This window comes from Eretmochelys imbricata, chromosome 10 (assembly GCF_965152235.1).
Source record: "Eretmochelys imbricata isolate rEreImb1 chromosome 10, rEreImb1.hap1, whole genome shotgun sequence".
NCBI lineage: Eukaryota > Metazoa > Chordata > Testudines > Cheloniidae > Eretmochelys > Eretmochelys imbricata.
The window spans coordinates 71,044,957-71,063,818 of record NC_135581.1 but is presented as its reverse complement, the minus strand read 5'-3'; positions in this window follow the sequence as shown (position 1 = coordinate 71,063,818).

Genomic DNA, 18,862 nt, shown 5'->3' with positions numbered 1-18,862 from the left:
AACTCCATGTGAAAGAATAAATTGGGCCTTGGGCACTTTCCCTGGGCAGACTGGGGGACTGGCTGAGCTTTCAGTTGCATGCATTATGCATGTATGTACACGGTAGATGTATGGCCACAATTTGCAAACCTGGGGGCTTACCGTAAGGCATCTAAATCTCTATTTAGGCCATGGTTACACTAGCACTGATGTCAGCAAAATGTATGTTGCTCCCGGGTGTGGAAAAATCCATCTCCCTAAGCAATGTAAGTTTCTCTGGCATGAGCAGCACCGCGCTGGCAGGACAGCTTCTCCCGCTGACATAGCTACCACCGCTCGCTGAGGTGGTTTTACTATGTCACTGGGAAAGAGCTCTGCACAGAGCGAATCTTACAGCGGAGCAGCTGCCTTGGTACAGCTGGGCTGCTTTAAGCTCGCTAGTGTCGACATGGCCTTAGGCACCTAAATAACATGACGTGGTTTTCAGAGGTGCTGAGCCCCTGCAGCTCCAGCTGGGATCTGCGAGGGAGGCCCTGAACCATTTCAGGGCGTTTCCATTCACCCCAGCAGTTCTTGGAGGCAGGGCATTTGGTGATCACTGATCACAGGTGCCATACAGAGGCCCAGTGGGAGGGGTGTAGTTGATTTTCCCCTGTCATAAGTGAGGAGCAGGTCATCCACCAGAGCAACAAGTACTGTCATGGTGCCGTGCCCTGGCCTGACGCTGGCCTGGGAGGGATCCAGGATACTGGCAGCCGGTGGGTGCCACTGGGGCCTGTTTATTGCCACGTGTGGATTAGCTTTGCTTGGAAGAGGCAGGTCGGAGGCTGGGCAGTGGCTTGCAAGGGCTCTAGCATGGGGCAGTGGTTTCTCCAGTACTGCCCTGACTACTGAATGCCTTAGGTGGGTAGTAGATTCCCCTTTGTTTAAGGAGGGGCCAACAGGCTGTTAGTTGGGCTCCCAGGTGTTCTCTCTTTTACCAGCCAGCCACGGCAGGCAGCAGTCACAAGTGATGCCCCGATTGCCATCAGCGCTTCTGTGACTCGTGTGAACGGGCTGACTCCGTAGCAGGAAGGGACTCGCTGTGTCTGGCCCTGCTCCCACCGGTAGTGCTTGGTGGCCCATGAGGCCATCACAGAAGCAGATCTGTGGAAGGTGATGATTCCTGCCGGTGGGGGGATCTGGGGCTGAGTGCTGGTCTCTGGGTTTACACAGTGATTTATAGTCCCCAAAAGCTCTGCAGGCTGTGATTTTCCTGCCTGCATGGCAGACGGCAGCTTGGCTCTGTGTGCCAAAATCCTTAGTGTCAGAGCCTGCTTGTATCAGGCTGTCTTTTCTGCCATCCACGCTCATTTTTTTGCCTTCCGCTTTTCCTGTCACAGCTTGTCTATGGACCATGGCGCTCTGAGGGTCTGGTCTCTGAGGGTCTCTAAATACCTGAGGTGTGCACTGTTCTGCCCCCTTCATCTCTGGCAGCCAGTATGTGGTGCACTGGGGAGGCGGCTGTGGTGCATGGGGTACCAATGTCCTAGTGTCACAAAGGAAATTGACCGGTGATATTGCTCCTATCCTAGGGCTGGCAATAACAGCTTCTTTACAATGGGGTCTCATGGACAGATTGTGTCTCCTTGAATGCACGGTGTACACATCCCCATCAGACTTCAGGGAGACAGTAATGAGAACTTCTTTCACTCGGTCTGCCTCCACTGGGGGTCCTGGAGGATTGCCTCCCCTCTATTTTCTCACCATCTTATTTGTGTGTGTGGGGGGTGTGTGTATCCAGTCAGAGTTGTAATGACCCTCCCTCCAGTTCAGGAGTGCTGTGTGAAGCTCTGTCTAGAGCAGCAGTGGTCAACCTGTGGCCCATGGGCCGCACGCGGCTCATCAGGGTAATCTGCTGGCGGGCCACCAGACAGTTTGTTTACATCGGTATGGCCGCCCGCAGCTCCCAGTGGCCATGGTTCGCCATTCCTGGCCAATGGGGGCTGCGGGAAGCGGGGACCAGCACATCCCAGTGGCCCGCACCGCTTCTCACAGCTCCCATTGGCCAGGAACAGCAAACCGTGGCCACTGGGAGCTGCAGGTGGCCGTGCAAATGTAAACAAACTGTCTGATGGCCCGCCAGTGGATTACCCTGACGGGCCACATGTTGCCCACCACTGGTCTAGAGGCTGTTCTGAGTACCAGAGAGAAATGGGAATGGTCTTTCAGGGTGATGAAATCTCCTCCCTGTGGAAAGGACCGAGCACACTGTCTCCATGGCTGCTTCCATGCCTGGCCATGCTGAAGAAACTGGGAATGGGCTCAAGACACCAATTCAGATCCTCCATGTGGCTAAAAGAGGGAGGATCCAAATTCAGATTCTCCATATGGCTGTACAGATCCCCACCTGAGCTGTTGGCAGGTCACTTGAAACTTGGCCTGAACATAAGAACGGCCATACTGAGTCAGACCAAAGGTCCATCTGGCCCAGTATCCTGTCTTCCGACAGTGGCCAATGCCAGGTGCCCCAGAGGGAATGAACAGAACAGGTAATCATCATGTGATACATCGCCTGTTGCCCATCCTGGCAAACAGAGGCTAGAGACACCATCCCTGCCCATCCTGGCTAATAGCCATTGATGGACCTATCCTCCATGAACTTATCTAGTTCCTCTTTTGACCCCTGTTATAGTCTTGTCCTTCACAACATCTTCTGGCAAAGAGTTCCACAGGTTGACTGTGTGTTGTGTGAAGAAACAGTTGCTTTTGTTTGTTTTAAACCTGCTGCCTATTAATTTCGTTGGGTGACCCCTAGTTCTTGTGTTATATGAAGGAATAAATAACACTTCCTTATTTACTTTCTCCACACCAGTCATGATTTTATGGACCTCTATCATATCATCCTCCCCACCCTGCAGTCATGTATTTTCCAAGCTGAAAAGTCCCAGTCTTATTAATCTCTCCTCATATGGAAGCTGTTCCATTCCCCTAATCATTTTTATTGCCCTTTTCTGAACTTTTTCCAATTCCAATATATCTTTTTAGAGACGGGGCGATCACATCTGCACACGGTATTCAAGATGTGGGTGTACCATGGATTTATATAGAGACAATATGATATTTTCTGCCTTATTATGCCTGAAGGAAAAAGGTTGTGTTACGTAGAGATGTCATAGTAGCAGATGAGCATGGGTCCATTCTTGACTAACAAAGTGTCCAGTCCATGTGGTTTTGAGAGACTTTGATTTGCCTCAGAAGAGTGTCTGGAGGACTCTGTAATCCTCCTGTGTTCTAAGGGCCTCTAGAAATGTCCTTGTAACATGAGTGTGTACGTACATTTGCAAGTGCAAAATGAGTATCCATGCATGCAGGATTAGTTATTGAACATGCATGTATGAGAGGCTGAAAGGAGATGTGCTCATAAATACTTCAGGGGCAGACAAGGAAAATTTGGTCCTTGGAGTGTTAAATTTACTCAGCTTCATTCGCATAACATATTCCTCTTCCCTGCTGAGTATCTCTTAGCTGCGGCGCTGCTGCCGTTTTGGTGGATTGCTTCTTGTAATCTTACTTCTTTTTCAAACAGTAAACTTGCTCCTGATGTAATTACCGTGATAAAGCTCTGTGGCATGACGGATCATCCTTAACTGCACTGTCGCTGTTGACTTCAGACAAGAGGATATTTTATCCCATCCCTTTGTGGCAAGCATAGTAAACAATGTCAGTAAACAGGATGGGGTTACATTCCGTGGCACTATCTTCATCGGAATTGTGCCTGCCTAGCAAAATGTACTGTAAACTTCCCATCATTCAGTCTTCTACAGAGCTCAGATTGCTCTGTTATTTCCCTGCATGTTGCTCTGTGGATCGCGCAAAATATTGTGGATCGGAAGTCATTATTATCTGATGGGCACTCCGTGGCCCCTGTGAGAAATGAGTCGAGTAGGTGGCAGTCAAATTCTAGTGGACAGATGTCCACAGTGCAGATATGTGGCACTGATTGGCAAGCGCTCTCAGAGGTCCAGAGAGGCCCAGGCCACTTCCAGCTTTTGAGGCCCCTAGCCATAATAAAAATAAAAAATGACGACACATGAAAACAAAATAAGCACAAAAAAAAGTGAGACATAATCTGAATATTTTTTATTTAACAAATGCTTTTCTAGCTTTTTTCTGTGCAAATGCACTAATTATTGAAGAAAAATCTAGCTTTCGTGCAATGTCACAGTTGATACCAAGCATGGTGAGCCCATTCAAATGCTCTTGTCCTATAGTTGAATGGTGATCGTTCTTTACCTGCTTCAACACGTTGAAGGTGCATTCACTTGAAGCCACTGATGCAGGCAAACTGACAAAAATACCCAATGCAATTGTGATATTAGGAAACACCCCAGAGAGTCCAACTTCAAGTATTTCTTGAAGCAATTCATTTGGCTTGCAATCCAATTTTAAGTTTGTGGAATGTATTCGTTTGAGGAAGATGACCTTGTCACTGAGATCTTTTGAGATTTCTTTGTTGTATTGTTGCTGAAATTGTTCAGCTGCAGAAAGTAGATCTTCATTACTCAGTCTGTTGAACTGCCAAAGAAACCCAAAAAGAGTACAAATTAGTCGCAGTGACTCAAATCGACGTGTAAGATCTGACTGAATAGAGTCAATGATGACAAGGAAGACATTGACCCTATAATGCTGCTTGGCATCAGATTCAGTAGGTAAGTTGTGATTGGTGGAGAACTCCGATGAAATGCCAATATTGTGTGCTACTAATTTGGACTCAGTCAGGATGGCATCCCATTGTTCACGAATCTGCTGAATGTCATTGATAAGACCTTCAGTGTTATCCCTCTCAACATCAAGTGTAGCACTGTGGGCCACAATTACCAGATTAGTTTGGTGGATCATTGTAAGTAGCTTCATCCACAAAAATGACATCAGAATGCATTGAAATTTGGACATGTGCTTCTGAATGGACTGAAGTTCAGTTCAAGCCTCTGCAGTGAGATTGAGAGATTCAAGCTCATTTAAAGTATTTTTCACTGAATTCAAATGCTGCACAACTGGTTGGTCACCATCAATCCATGCAGACCATCTAGTTTTGGACATCCCATGCAGTGAAACAGGAAGATATTGCTTCAGAATAACAAGTGTCTAAATTTGAGGCCCCCTTTGAGCTTGAGGCCCAGGCCAAATGGCCCTCCTGACCCCCTCTGATTGGCCCTGCTGATTGGCTCTCTTGTTGCTGTTCTCAGCAGAAGAGCTGCTGAATTCATTTGCCCATGGAGGCAGAAGTCCCTTTCCACCCAGGAAGCAGTGTCTGCAATCTGTAACTGACACATATCGGGGGTGGAAATTATACTGTTGTTTTTCATGATGTAAATAAAGGGCACCGACGTACCAACAAGGGATGCTAGGAGATCAACATGCAGGAGGCGAGAGAGTCTCACGTGCATACATAGGATGGGTCCTGAGTGCTAGTCTGGTGCAAGTACAAGGACGTCTAATAACAATAAGACAAGGGATAGAAAAAAGATGCCCAGCAAGATGGCTGGTCTGCCAGTTTCTCTGCATTTGACCTTCTCTGCATGTCACTGCTATGTCCTGCCTTTCACTATAAAAAGAAAAAAAACAAGGACAGCCTCTTTTGGCAGCTGAGAGCAGCAGCAATTGCAGCTTTCTGGTTTCTGGACTATTTACAATAAATAAGGGGATCCCCAGTATGGAATCTAGAAACAGATGAGTCATCAGGCAAGATGTAGGAGCACGTGGAGCACTGGTCCCCTGAACAGAGAGAGTAGCTGTGTATTCCAGAGCGATGGGGGAAGGTGGGAGGAATGGATAGTGAATGATGATGGAACCTCCAAGCCTTGCATGATTCACTCTTTGAGATGAGTGAACAAATGTTTGGAGGATTTAAGATTTTATAGACAGCTGCTAGGGTGATACCACAAGTTAGGGAAGGTACATGAGTGTGCCTCTCTGCACCTCTACAGAACAATGCTATTAGCAGGTTGGCAGCCAAAATAAATCCAAAATAAATTGGCAAGCAACCCACACTGTTAAAAGCAAGTAGGAGCTCCTTGAGATAAAGTATAGGAGAGCAGGGCTGGCAGATCCACAGTCTCTGCTCCTGGTATTGCGTTCTCAGGGCAATTGGGAGTCAGAAGCAAGAGTAAGGTTTGGAACGCAAGATTTTCCACTGAGTAAGCATTTTCCCAGCCGCCACAACTGGCATGGCTGTGAGCGGCTGGAAAGAAAGATCAGCCATTGGTTGTCCCAGTGGTCTAATGGTCTTGTAACGTAATGTGGGAGCTGAGTTGAATTTCCTCAGTCCTGGATCTGGCAGAGCCGCAGAGTCAGCCTTGGCCAACAAAATGAGCGTAGAGCACTTCAAGTTGCTGTCCAGTGGCTGACTCTGTCTTCCCTGACTCATGAAATAAAAGGTATCAGAGCATCTCTTAGCAATATTCCTTAGCCACCTTGCGTTTGGTGGCTCCAGGTGAACCCAGCGACAGCAGATGGAGTTAGGGGGACACCATATGAGAGTATTTCTCTTGTAACACAGATCTCCAGAGCTATCGGGAAGTAATTGAACATAATGTCCAAACACAGAACCAATCTATAAATCTCAGTGCCATGAATACAAAATTTCAGAAGGGCTGCTTCTCTTCATCTTATCACTCCCAGACAGTAACTGTGTTCTTGATGTAATTATAGTGATAAAACAATGTGACATAACTGCTGGCTTCCATCATGGTACCACTCCTGTTGACTTAAATTACAAGGTAATAATTTTATAAGAGATCTTTTATTTTTCTTTCTTTCTAAGCCACTGGCAGTGTTTAAACAAGGGGCAGATATCCCTGATAAAGTGCATTATACGCATTCCACAAGTCCTTAAATTTCCACATATGTATTTTTCACACACTGCCCTACTGGGTGGGATTTACATTGTGTCCCGCAGATCTGGGGCATGGATCTCACCTACCAGTGCAGCAATCAGTATCTGCACCCTACAATCTGATGCACAGAGTGTAGTGATGATAGTGTTCAGCAAAACAGAACCCCATCATCTACGAACAGCACAATGTCTGGTCAGCTGAGCTACGGAAATGGAGAGAGAGAGAGACACTCCCACTCTTCTGTAGTTTCCTCACTCAGTCTGTGGGCTTTGGGGTGCTGCAGAGTTGTTGCGTCATCAGGCTCAAACTGATTGGACATCATTTAAAGTCACGTGATCTTTGCATGGCAACGTGCTCCACTGCTTTATTGATGGAGGGCATGGGTGAGACTGAGGCTCTGAAGATGGCTCTACCACCACATATTTTGAAGTGTGGCACTTCCCCTTTTATAACGCATCAGGGCAATAACTGGGTTTATCTTTTTTTTTTTTTTTTGTAATGTAGATGGGAAATGCAGCTCAGAGACTCACGTGCTGAGGAGAAATCTGCAGAGTAGCAGGATTACAGAGATCCTTCTATTCCCATGTCTCCAGCCGTGTATTTATGGAATATTTACAAATAAAAGCGGATGGGATTCAGACTTGCTCATCACCACTATCGTCTGACACTCTCAGCCAAATCTATCTGTGCAGGCACAGATTCCCCTTGGTGTGGAAAGATTTGTAGAGCTTTTGGTTACAAAGATCCAGGAGCTGCGTGTATTATCTTATTGTTATTCAACCGAATTGACTGATTAAAAATAATGTACATTAATAATGCAATGCATACATTCACACAAGGCCGCAGAGCACATGAAAAAGGTACTCTCTCCTGCCTCCATAGAGCTTGCTACTGAAATAACAAATATGATGGTTTCAGGTTGGAAAGAATTTTGGGACAGTGCTACAGATAAAGAATTGGGGCCTTCTCCTGCTCCCATTAGGGCCAATCGGAGTTTTTCTATTGACTTTACTGGGTGGACTTGAACAGCTGGCAAGAATGCTGAGTGGAGCTGATTGTTCCTTAACCAACGAGCCTTGGCATTAAGATGCCTCGCAGAAGTCCCTGTGTCCTTGGCAGTTAGAGATTTTGTTTTCATGCACATGTCTGAACCAGGCAAGCCCAGGCTCCTAGCTCCACAGGCAGATGTCATGATTGGAGATGAGGGAAGGAAGATACCCTAATGGAACTGGAACTGAATTTCCCTGTGTCCAAAAACAATCAAATATAAAATCTAACTAAATATATATTTGGGGTACCCACGTTGGGTTTGCAAAAGGGTTGGTAAATGCACGCAATCCAGATCATTCATTGCTGGGATGTAGATACATTGAACACCTTGAGGTTCTCAGATATTCAAGTCATTTTGCTTCCCGCAGTCCCTCCCCCCAGTTTTGTTTTTTAAAAGGCACAACAGTGGGTGGAGGAGTTGATATTACCACCAGGTAACAATCAACTAGAGAAGGGAGTTACACAAAGAAATTAGTGATGGCAAATCTCAAAGGTTTGTCATTATTTTTCCATTTTTTGACAAATGCAACAAATCATAGAATCATTGGACTGGAAGGGACCTCAAGAGGTCTTCTAGCCCAGTCTCCTGCACTCATGGCAGGACTAAGTATTATCTAGACCACCCCTCACAAGTGTTCGTCTAACCTGCTCTTAAAAATCTCCAATGATGGAGATTCCACAGCCTCCCTAGACAATTTATTCCAGTGGTTAACCACCCTGAGAGTTAGGAAGTTTTTCCTAATGTCCAACCTAAACCTCCCTTGCTGCAATTTAAGCCCGTGGCTTCTTGTCCTATCCTCAGAGGTTAAGAAGAAAAATTTTTCTCCCTCCTCCTTGTAACAACCTTTTATGTACTTAAAAACTGTTATCATGTCCCCTCTCAGTCTTCTCTTTTCCAGACTAAAAAGCCCAATTTTTTCAATCTTCTCTCATTGGTCATGTTTTATAGACTTTTAATCATTTTTATTGCTCTTCTCTGGACTTTTTCCAATTTGTCCATATCTTTCCTGAAATGTGGCACCCAGAACTGGACACAATGCTCCGGTTGAGGCCTAATCAGCACAGAGTAGAGCGGAAGAATTACTTCTTGTGTCTTACTTACAACACTCCTGCTAATACATCTCAGAATGATGTTCGGGGTTTTTTTGCAACAGTGTTACTCTGTTGAATCATATTTAGCTTGTGGTCCACTATGACCCCCAGATCCATTTCTGCAGTACTCCTTCCTAAGCAGTCATTTCCCATTTTGTATGTGTGCAGCTGATGGTTCCTTCCTAAGTGGAGTACTTTGCATTTGTCCTTATTGAATGTCATCCTATTTACTTCAGACCAGTTCTCCAGTTTCTCCAGATCATTTTGAATTATAATCCTATCCTCCAAAGCACTTGCAACCCCTCCTAGCTTGGTACCATCTGTAAACTTTATGAGTGTACTCTGTGTGCCATTATCTAAATCGTTGATGAAGATATTGAACAGAACTGGACCCAGAACTGATCCCTGCGGGACTCCACTCATTATGCCCTTCCAGCATAACTGTGAACCACTGATGACTACTCTCTGGGAATGGTGCACAACTGGGGTTGTAAAACCAATCTTATAGTAGTGCCATCTAGGTTGCATTTCCCTAGTTTGTATATAAGAAGGTCATGTGAGACAGTATCAAAAGCCTTACTAAAGTCAAGATATGCCACATCTACTGCTTTCCCCCATCCACAAGGCTTGTCACCCTGTCAAAGAAAGCTATCTGGTTGGTTTAAGACAATTTGTTCTTGACAAATCCATGCTGACTGTTACTTATCACCTTATTATTTCTAGATGTTTTCAAATTAATTGCTTAATTATTTGCTCCATTAGTTTTCTGGGTACAGAAGTTAAGCTGAAATTCCCTGGGTCTGAAATTCCCTGGGTTGTCCTTATTTCCCTCTTTATAGATGAGCACTATATTTGCCCTTTTCCTGTCTTCGGTGTGAACTAATATATGAACAACATCTGAAAATTCAAATCATTTTAATTCTGCGGGTTTTGAAAAGGAAGAATGTTTAATTTATTCAAAAAATTTTCATAAGACAATAAAAATATTCATACTGGGTCACATCAATGGTCCATCTAGCCCAGTACCCAGTCTTCCAACAGTGGCCAATGCCAGGTGCTTCAGAGGGAATAAACAGAACAGGTAATCATCAAGTGATCCATCCCGTGTTGCCCATTCCCAGCTTCTGGCAAATAGAGGCTAGGGACACTTCCGAGCATGGTTTTGCATCCCTGCCCATCCTGGCTAATAGCCATTGATGATCCTATCCTCCATAAACTCATCTAGTTCTTTTTTGTACCCTGTTATAGTCTTGGCCTTCCCAACATCCTCGGGCAAAGAGTTCCACAGGTTGACTGTGCATTGGGTAAAGAAATACTTCCTTTTGTTTGTTTTAAACCTTCTGCCTACTGATTTCATTGGGTGACCCTTAATTCTTGTGTTATGAGAGGGAGTAAATAACACTTCCTTATTTACTTTCTCCACACCAATCAGGATTTTATAGGCCCCTATCATATTTCCTCCTAGTTATCTCTCTTCCAAGCTGAAAAGTCCCAGTCTTATTAACCTCTCCTCATATGGAAGCTGTTACATACCCTTAATCATTTTTGTTGCCCTTTTCTGTACCTTTTCCAATTCTAATATATCTTTTTTGAGATGAGATGACTAGATCTGCATACAATATTCAAGATGTGGGTGTACCATGGATTTATATAGACACAATATGATATTTTCTGTCTTATTATCTAGCCCTTTCCTAATGATGCCCAACATTCTGTTCGCTTTTTTGACTGCCACGGCATATTGAGTGGATGTTTTCAGAGAACTATCCACAATGACTCCAAGATCTCTTTCTTGAGTGGTAACAGCTAATTTAGACCCCATCATTTTATATGTATAGTTAGAATTATGTTTTTCAATAAGCATTGCTTTGCATTTATCAACATTGAATTTCATTTTGTTGCCCAGTCACCCAGCTTTGTGAGATCCCTTTGTAACTCTTCGCAGTCTGCTTTGGACTTAACTATCTTGAGTAGTTTTGTACCATTTGCAAATTTTGCCACCTCGCTGTTTACCCCTTTTTCCAGATAATTTATGAATATGTTGAACAGCACTGGTCCCAGTACAGACCCTTGGGGGCACCAATGTTTACCTCTCTCCATTCTGAAAACTGACCATTTATTCCTACCCTTTGTTTCCTATCTTTTAACCAGTTACTGATCCAGGAGAGGACCTTCCCTCTTATCCCATGACAGCTTACTTTGCTTAAGAACCTTTGGTGAGGGACCTTGTCAAAGGCTTTCTGAAAATCTAAGTACACTATATACCTGGATCACCCTTGGCCACATGCTTGTTGACCACTTCAAAGAATTCGAGTAGATTGGTGAGGCATGATTTATAAAAACCATGTTGACTCTTCCCCAACAAATCGAGTTCATCTATGTATCTGATCATTTTGTTCTTTATTATAGTTTCTACCAGTTTTCCCGGTACTGAAGTTAGGCTTACCAGCCTGTAATTGCTGGGATCACCTCTGGAGCCTTTTTTAAAAATTGGTGTCACTTTAGCTATCCTCCAGTCATCTGGTACAGAAGCTGATTTAAATGATAGGTTACATACCATAATTAGTAGTTCTGCAGTTTCACATCTGAGTTCCTTCAGAAATCTTTGGAGAATACCATCTGGTCCTGGTGACTTATTACTGTTTATTTTATCAATTCACATTTACCATAAAATATTTCCTGATTTGAACTTTTTCTATTTTTCCCCCATTTTCAATTTTTTTCCATTTTTTCCCCTTTGCCTCTCTCCCCGGCCTCATTTTCCCCTTTTGCCAATGAAAAAGGAGCAAGATCAGAGTGGGGTGGAAGGAGGGAAATGGAGGAAAAAGGGAAAACAATAACTGGAAATGGTCATTGTTCTTTTTCCAATTATTTTGGGGAAAAATAGAACATTAAAAAATAAATTGTGAAAATACGGTGAGAATTTCCAGTTCTGAAAATAAAGCCAATTTTCAGGGGTAGGAGAAGTACGAAATATTTTGACCAGTTTCAGTTTGGTTTGGAGGAAAGGTCTTGGAGGATTATGCTGATGATGGTTCTCTAAATGTGAACAACCTGCAACTCCGAATGCTGCAAAACTGTGTGTGAAAGGACTTTTTCTGTAGGAATTCCAGCCCTTTCCCTGAGATTGTGAGAACAGCCTCCCCTATGATACGGTAGTGCTCTGGATGGGAGGTGGGGAGACCACTCCAGTAGGGGCCATAACCACACCCTCTGAGACATCAGCCAGGAGCACATCCTACGGTGTACACTCCCTCACCCCCTGCAGCTCCAGGGAGAGACAATGCCTGCAGAAACCCCCACTGGGGAGCAATGCCACACCACCCAGTGTTCAGGCTATGCACAATCTGGCCCCTAACATAGATACCCTTTGATGGGTATCAGAGCCAAAATGGCCCCCAAAGATAAGAAAGGTCTGTAATTGCCATTTTTATACTCCTTGGATCTTCTGGTGAATTCTTTTTCTTGGCAGTCCCCTACTGAAGATGCCTGTTAAATACCAGGTGATGAATACACAGACTGTTGCTCTTGGAGAGAATGTGGAACTCGGCTAGGAACTGGGAGAGATTTTTACCTAGAGCTGGAATTCTAGCAATTCACTTCTTTTCTGCAATTCTCAGGGCTGCAGTAGATCAAAGGCCAATGGAGAACAAGATGCATTTTCACAATAACCCTCCTTGAAATTGACCTGCTGCAGCCTTGAGCTGCCAGTCAGGGCCCGGGGACTTGTGTCTGGAACTGGACCAGATGGTTTTGGCTCTTGGTACCAGTGACTGGCTGCCCGCTGCAGATTGGAACTGATACCACAGCTTAGTTGGTGTCAGGGGCAGGCAGAGAGGAAGCCAAAAATGCAGATATGGATTTTGAATGTGTTAGTGCTAATTATGTGGGGTGCTGAGTGCATTACCCACTAGCCCTCCTACCCATCCAGGTGTAAGTCCCATAAGTGAAATGTTTTGGGTGGTTAATGGGCTTCTGTTCAGTCAAGGCCTCTCCAGCACTAAATCCCACATGTTGCTGTTTATTGACCAGGCCCGTATAGACTGTGTACCTGCCTTTTAACAAGCATGGGTTAAATCTCTCTCTGTCCCCACTTACCCCAGACAGCTGCAATTGCCGCAGCTGATGGGATAATGGGAATGGTGGGATACATCAGCACAGCAGAGCCAGGGCGATGTAAACTGGTTCCTCCAGAGCAAGGGTGTGCTAATTTCATACACCACCTCCTCTTCCCACTCAGCCTCCTCCTCACCATACAGAGCATGGCCAGAAGAGGAAACACTCAACAAATCTCTACATGATGACAACACTCTGACTGGGAAGAGGTTTGCATTCCTCACCGCTGCCACAGCACCTGCCCCCTCCCCTCTTCAGCTCGTCTCTCCATCCTCTCGCCTGCCAGCCCATCGCTGGACCTCTGCCCCCCATACCCCCATTGACAAACGCATCTCCTGAGGGGAACCAGCATCAGCTCATGTACATTCCAGGCCTGGCTTGGCCTGGGGGAAGTACTGGACGACCTCTCTTTGTACCTCCGCCCTCTCTCCTGCTGTATCAGAAAACAAGTAACACCAGACATCAGAGTTGTGAAGTTCACTGACAGGGAATCGGCTGCCGTGGTAAATATTTGAAGGCTGAGAAAGGACTCTTTAAGCAGCGAGCAAACGGAAAGATGCTATCTCACCTGGGCTGAAACATACCAGTGGAGCTCTTGGCATCTCGCCGGTCTCACATGATGCTCCTGACCTGCAAATGCAGTTCAAGGCACCCAGCAATCACAATCTCGCCCCTGGTGGGAGAGATATGGGGGGGATGAGATTTTTTAAAAGTCTCATTTCCTATCTAGCACTGAGCCCCGGAGAGAAGCATGGCTTGTATTGCCAAGCAGCTGCCGCTGCTGTCAAGTGTGAAAATGCCTCATTTGCTGGGCAAGTCCCAGGAATGCTAAAGAGGATCTGCCATTAACAGGAGGGGGAATATAGGTGGAGCACTGGCAAGGTGGCCTCTTGTAGCTATATGGTGCTTTACAGTGTGGCAAGGTGCAGAAGAGTGGGGTTCAGATCCCAGCTCCAATTCTTCCCAAACTGTCAGGCATTGGAACTGCTGCTCCTCCATCCCTGATCCACTCACTTCCCCTCTCTCTGTTTCTGTTCCACCCCTCTCCCCCGCTTCTCCTTTCATCCCTGCTCTCATGCTGTCTCACTGCAATTCACCAAGCCCCACCCAGCCTGCAGCTTTGTGCAGGTTCTTTTCAGGGCCAGCTCTAGGTTTTTTGCTGCCCTAAGCAAAAAATTCGCCGCCCCATGCTCCGAGAGTGCAACTGCCCAAACAAAAAGAAAAAGAAAAAAAGGGGGTGGCTGATTTGCCACCCCTGGAATTGTGCCACCCCAAGCACGTGCTTGCTTTGCTGATGCCTAGAGCTGGTCCTGGTTCTTTTACCTTTCCGGGTCCAAATGCTGCTCTCTCACACCCTTGATTCCCACGGGGGAGCACATGACATCAGGATGTGCCCCCTCTCTCTCTCCCTGCCAGTTCTTTGGGCTCTTGCCAACTGGTTGAGGAGGAGGAATTTCCCAACAGTGCCTTTTTCCCAGTTCCCACTTCTCCATGCCTGTGGCAGCTTCCGAACCAAACTTTCCAACCAAAAAATGTCATACGCACGCAGAACGTGAAATGTACAAATGTTTTGTGTTGATCCAGCACCCTTGCCAATTTTTCAACGTCCTAGTCAACATGTGGACACCAGAACTGTATGCAATATTCCAGTGTCAGTCTCATCACCTTCCTAATCCTACTCCCAATTCTCATTTATAAATCTGAGGATTGTTTAGCCATTTTTGCCACAGCATTGTGCTGGGAGCTCAGGTTCAGTTGCTTGTCCCCTCTATCCTTTCAGAGTTACTCCTTTCCAGGATACAGTCCCCCCTTCATCGAATCCATAGAATGACAGGGTCAGAAGGGACCACAAGGGTCATCCAGTCTAGCCCCCTGCCAAGATGCAGGATTTGTTGTGTCTAACCCATCCAAGACAGATGGCTATCCAGATGGCTTTTGAAAACCTCCAGCAAAGGGGCTTCCACAACTTCCCTTGGCAGTCTGTTACAGTTAGGAAGTTTTTCCTGAGATTTAATCTAAATCTGCTCTGCTGTAGTTCGTACCCATTGCCTCTTGTCCTGCCCTCTGTGGAAAAAGAGAACAATTTTTCTCCATCTTTTTATGGTAGCCTTTCAAGTATATAAAAACTGCTATCATGTCCCTCCTTAATCTGCCCTTTTCCAAACTAAACATATCCAGTCCCTTCGGCCTTTGCTCATATGGCTTGCATTCCATCCCTTTGATCATCTTTGTCACTCTCCTCTGGATCCTTTCCAGTTTCTCTCCATGCTTGCTATACATTGGTGACCAAAACCGGACACAGTACTCCAGCTGAGGAGTAACCAGCACTGAGTAGAGTGGTACTATCACCTCCCTTGACTTGCATGCTATGCCTCTGTTAATGCAACCTAACATTGTATTTGCTTTTTTCAGCAGCATCATATTCTGTAGATACAACGTACATTCCTTATTCCTAGATGTATAACCTTGCATTTGGTGTATTTAAATGCATTATGTTTGAACAGGCCCAACTTACCAAGTGATCCATTTCCTTACCAAGTGACCCTGTCCTCATTTTTATCAACCCCCTCCACCAATCTTTGTGTCACCTGCAAATTTGATGAGCAGCGATTTTTATATTTACTTCCAGGTCACTGACGAAAATGTTGCATAGTCTCTGGCCTAGTTCTGATCCCTGCGGAACCTCACTAGAAACACCCCCATTTGATGATAATTCCCCAAGTTCTGTCCGATTTTGTTTCCAACCCTTTGATATATGTTTTCTCCTATGTCCAGTACAAACAGTGGTGGCTACTTTATTGCTGTGGTGGAGAAAGCAGGGTGGAGGGAAGAGGAATTGGGCAGGGAGGGGTGTGATGCTGTATGATTAAAGATGACCACTTATATAATTGATATAAGCACTGTTATACAATTACCATAAAGCTTGTACAAAGTGTATCATGTAAAGCAGTGGTTCCCAAACTAGGGGCCCCGCTTGTTCAGGAAAAGCCCCTGGCGGGCCGGGCCAGTTTGTTTACCTGCCGCGTCTGCAGGATCGGCCGATCGTGGCTCCCACTGGCTGCGGTTCACCACTCCAGGCCAATGGGGGCTGCGGGAAGGGCAGCCAGCATGTCCCTGGGCCTGTGCCGCTTCCTGCAGCCCCCACTGGCTGAGAACGGCGAACTGCAGCCAGTGGGAGCCGCAATCGGCCAAACCTGCGGATGTGGCAAGTAAACAAACCGGCCTGGCCCTCCAGGGGTTTTTGCTGAACATGCGGGGCCCCTAGTTTGGGAACCACTGATGTAAAGTGTTAATGGAAAAGTTACAACCTATCAAATATGATTATCCTTGTTAAATTGACGTATCATCTTTTTATCTGAAGTTATGAATATTGGCTATGGAATTGTATCTTAAAGCTCTGTGGTATTCCTGGGTGACAACCACCAGATAGGGCTTACATTAGGGCTAGACAGCTAGGTATTGATGGCCCATGAAGGCCACTCTGCTCTCACACTGGGATATTGAAGAAACTCATCCTGCCTAGGAGCTGAGGTGGATGCCTCAGACAGCAAGAAGCCAACAGCCACCCTCTGTGATTCTGCAAAACATATAAGGGCATGTAATATGCTCATGTGACCCTGGACTCCATCTTGGCCAGTAACTTTCCACAGACAGCGGCTGTGGGCTTTGTTTGGGACAGTAAGTTTCCATGCACATGATTGAGGATATAAAAAGACACCTGTGACATCTCCATGTTGCCTCTTTCCTACTTTGATTCTCTGGACTTTGGGTTTACAACTAAGAGGAGCATCTTGAACAATAGACTGAGGACCTTCCCAGAGAGACTTTACAAACCAGAAGTCTATTTCATCACAGCTACAAACCTGATATAAGGACTTTGCAATCATTTGTAGGTATTTGATCTATTAACCATTTATAACTCTCTTCTTTTATTAATAAATCTTTAGTTAGTTACTAAGGATTGACTGGCAGCGTGGTATTTGGGCAAGATCTGAGATTCATATTGACCTGGGGATATGTGTCTGATCCTTTGGGATTAGAAAGAATCTCACAGAGGGTGAAATAGGTTTTCAATAATCTCTCACTATATTAGATTGGGTTGCGTGGATGGGAGCCAAAGGCTGGAACGCCTAAATGTTTGACTTCTGGTTAACCGGTGTGGTACTGCAAAAGCTATTTAGTTACTGGTTTGGTGAATCTAATGATAGAGTAAACCACCAGCTCTGGGGCTTGTCTGCCCTATTTCTTGCCCTGAGTGTGGCATTATCAGTGTGGTCTATCCCAGGCACAAGGTGGTATTTAACTTAAGCACCAGTGTAGACACAAGAATAAATTGCTATAAACTGGCCGTCAACAAGTTTAGGCTTCAAATTAGGTGAAGATTTCTAACTATCAGAGGAATGAAGTTCTGGAACAATCTTCCAAGGGGAACAGTTGGGGCAAAAAACCTAACTGGCTTCAAGACTGAGCTTGATAAATTCATGGAGGGGATGGTATGATGAGACTGCTTACAATGGCTTGTGGACCATTGGCAACTGCTAGCAGCAAATATTTCCAGTGGCTGATGGGACACTAGATGGGGAGGGCTCTGAATTACTACAGAGAATTCTTTCCCAGGTGTCTGATTGTTAGGTCTTGCCCATATGCTCAGAGTCTAACTGATTGCCATATTTGGGGTTGGGAAGGAATTTTCCCCCGTGTCAGATTGGCAGAGACCCTGAGCGTTTTTTGCGTTCCTCTGCAGCATGGGCCATGGGTCACTTGCAGGTTTAAACTAGTGTAAATGGTGGATTCTCCGTAACTTGAAGCCTTTAAATCATGATTTGAGGATTTCAGTAACTCAGCCAGAGGTTAGGGGCCTATTAGAGGGGTGGGTGGGTGAGGTTCTGTGGCCTGCAATGTGCAGGAGGTCAGACTAGATGATCATGATGGTCCCTTCTGACCTTAAAGTCTATGAGTCTATGAATAAGGGCCAATTTCCCAGGTGCCACCAGCCAGGCAAGATATCCATTTGTGTGTGCATGCATATTACGATGCAGAGCATAAAAGCCCAAAGTCTCCTTTAGCACAGCCTATAATCCTGTTAGAAGGATTACTCTGTTGTCCTAGGCTATCTGATCGTGGTAAGAACTCATTTAGGTCAACTGTTTAGGAAATTTACACACACACACACACACACACAAAATTAGATAAGCCTCTTGCTGCATTTCACAGGAATACACAAGCTCCTTTCAGACTTCCTCTGTGCTGCTGATTATGTCCCTGTTCTTGTAGCTCTTTCACAGTTCTCTAAACCCTCATGTAAATGACTTGCTTTCAGCTTTTGACTTCTAACAGCAGATGTTGGATAGACAGTGCTGTACTTAGACCCTAGGTATTTCCAGATCTTGAAAGGATTAGAATTTTAAACAGTGAAGTACTTTGCTTTTGCTGTGTGTATTGCATTATATTGTACTGTAGAGAATAAGGACTTTCCTCTGTGGGAAGGGCTGCTCTGTGTACAGAACTTAATGAAAGCTAAATCTAGTCTGGCAGGGTCCCCATCAGTTTAATCCCCCAGTTTGCTGATTATCAGCAATGTTATAATTTAATTTGAGGCCTCTATATTTAGAAGGTCAGTGAAGCTCTGTACAAATGAATGCATGGGAGAGAGAATGCAGGATGGCAGAGGCAATGCAAATGGCAATTTCCCTTGGCATTCCAGCAGGGTAGTGTATTAAACTTTGGAGCATTTAAAACAAACAGAA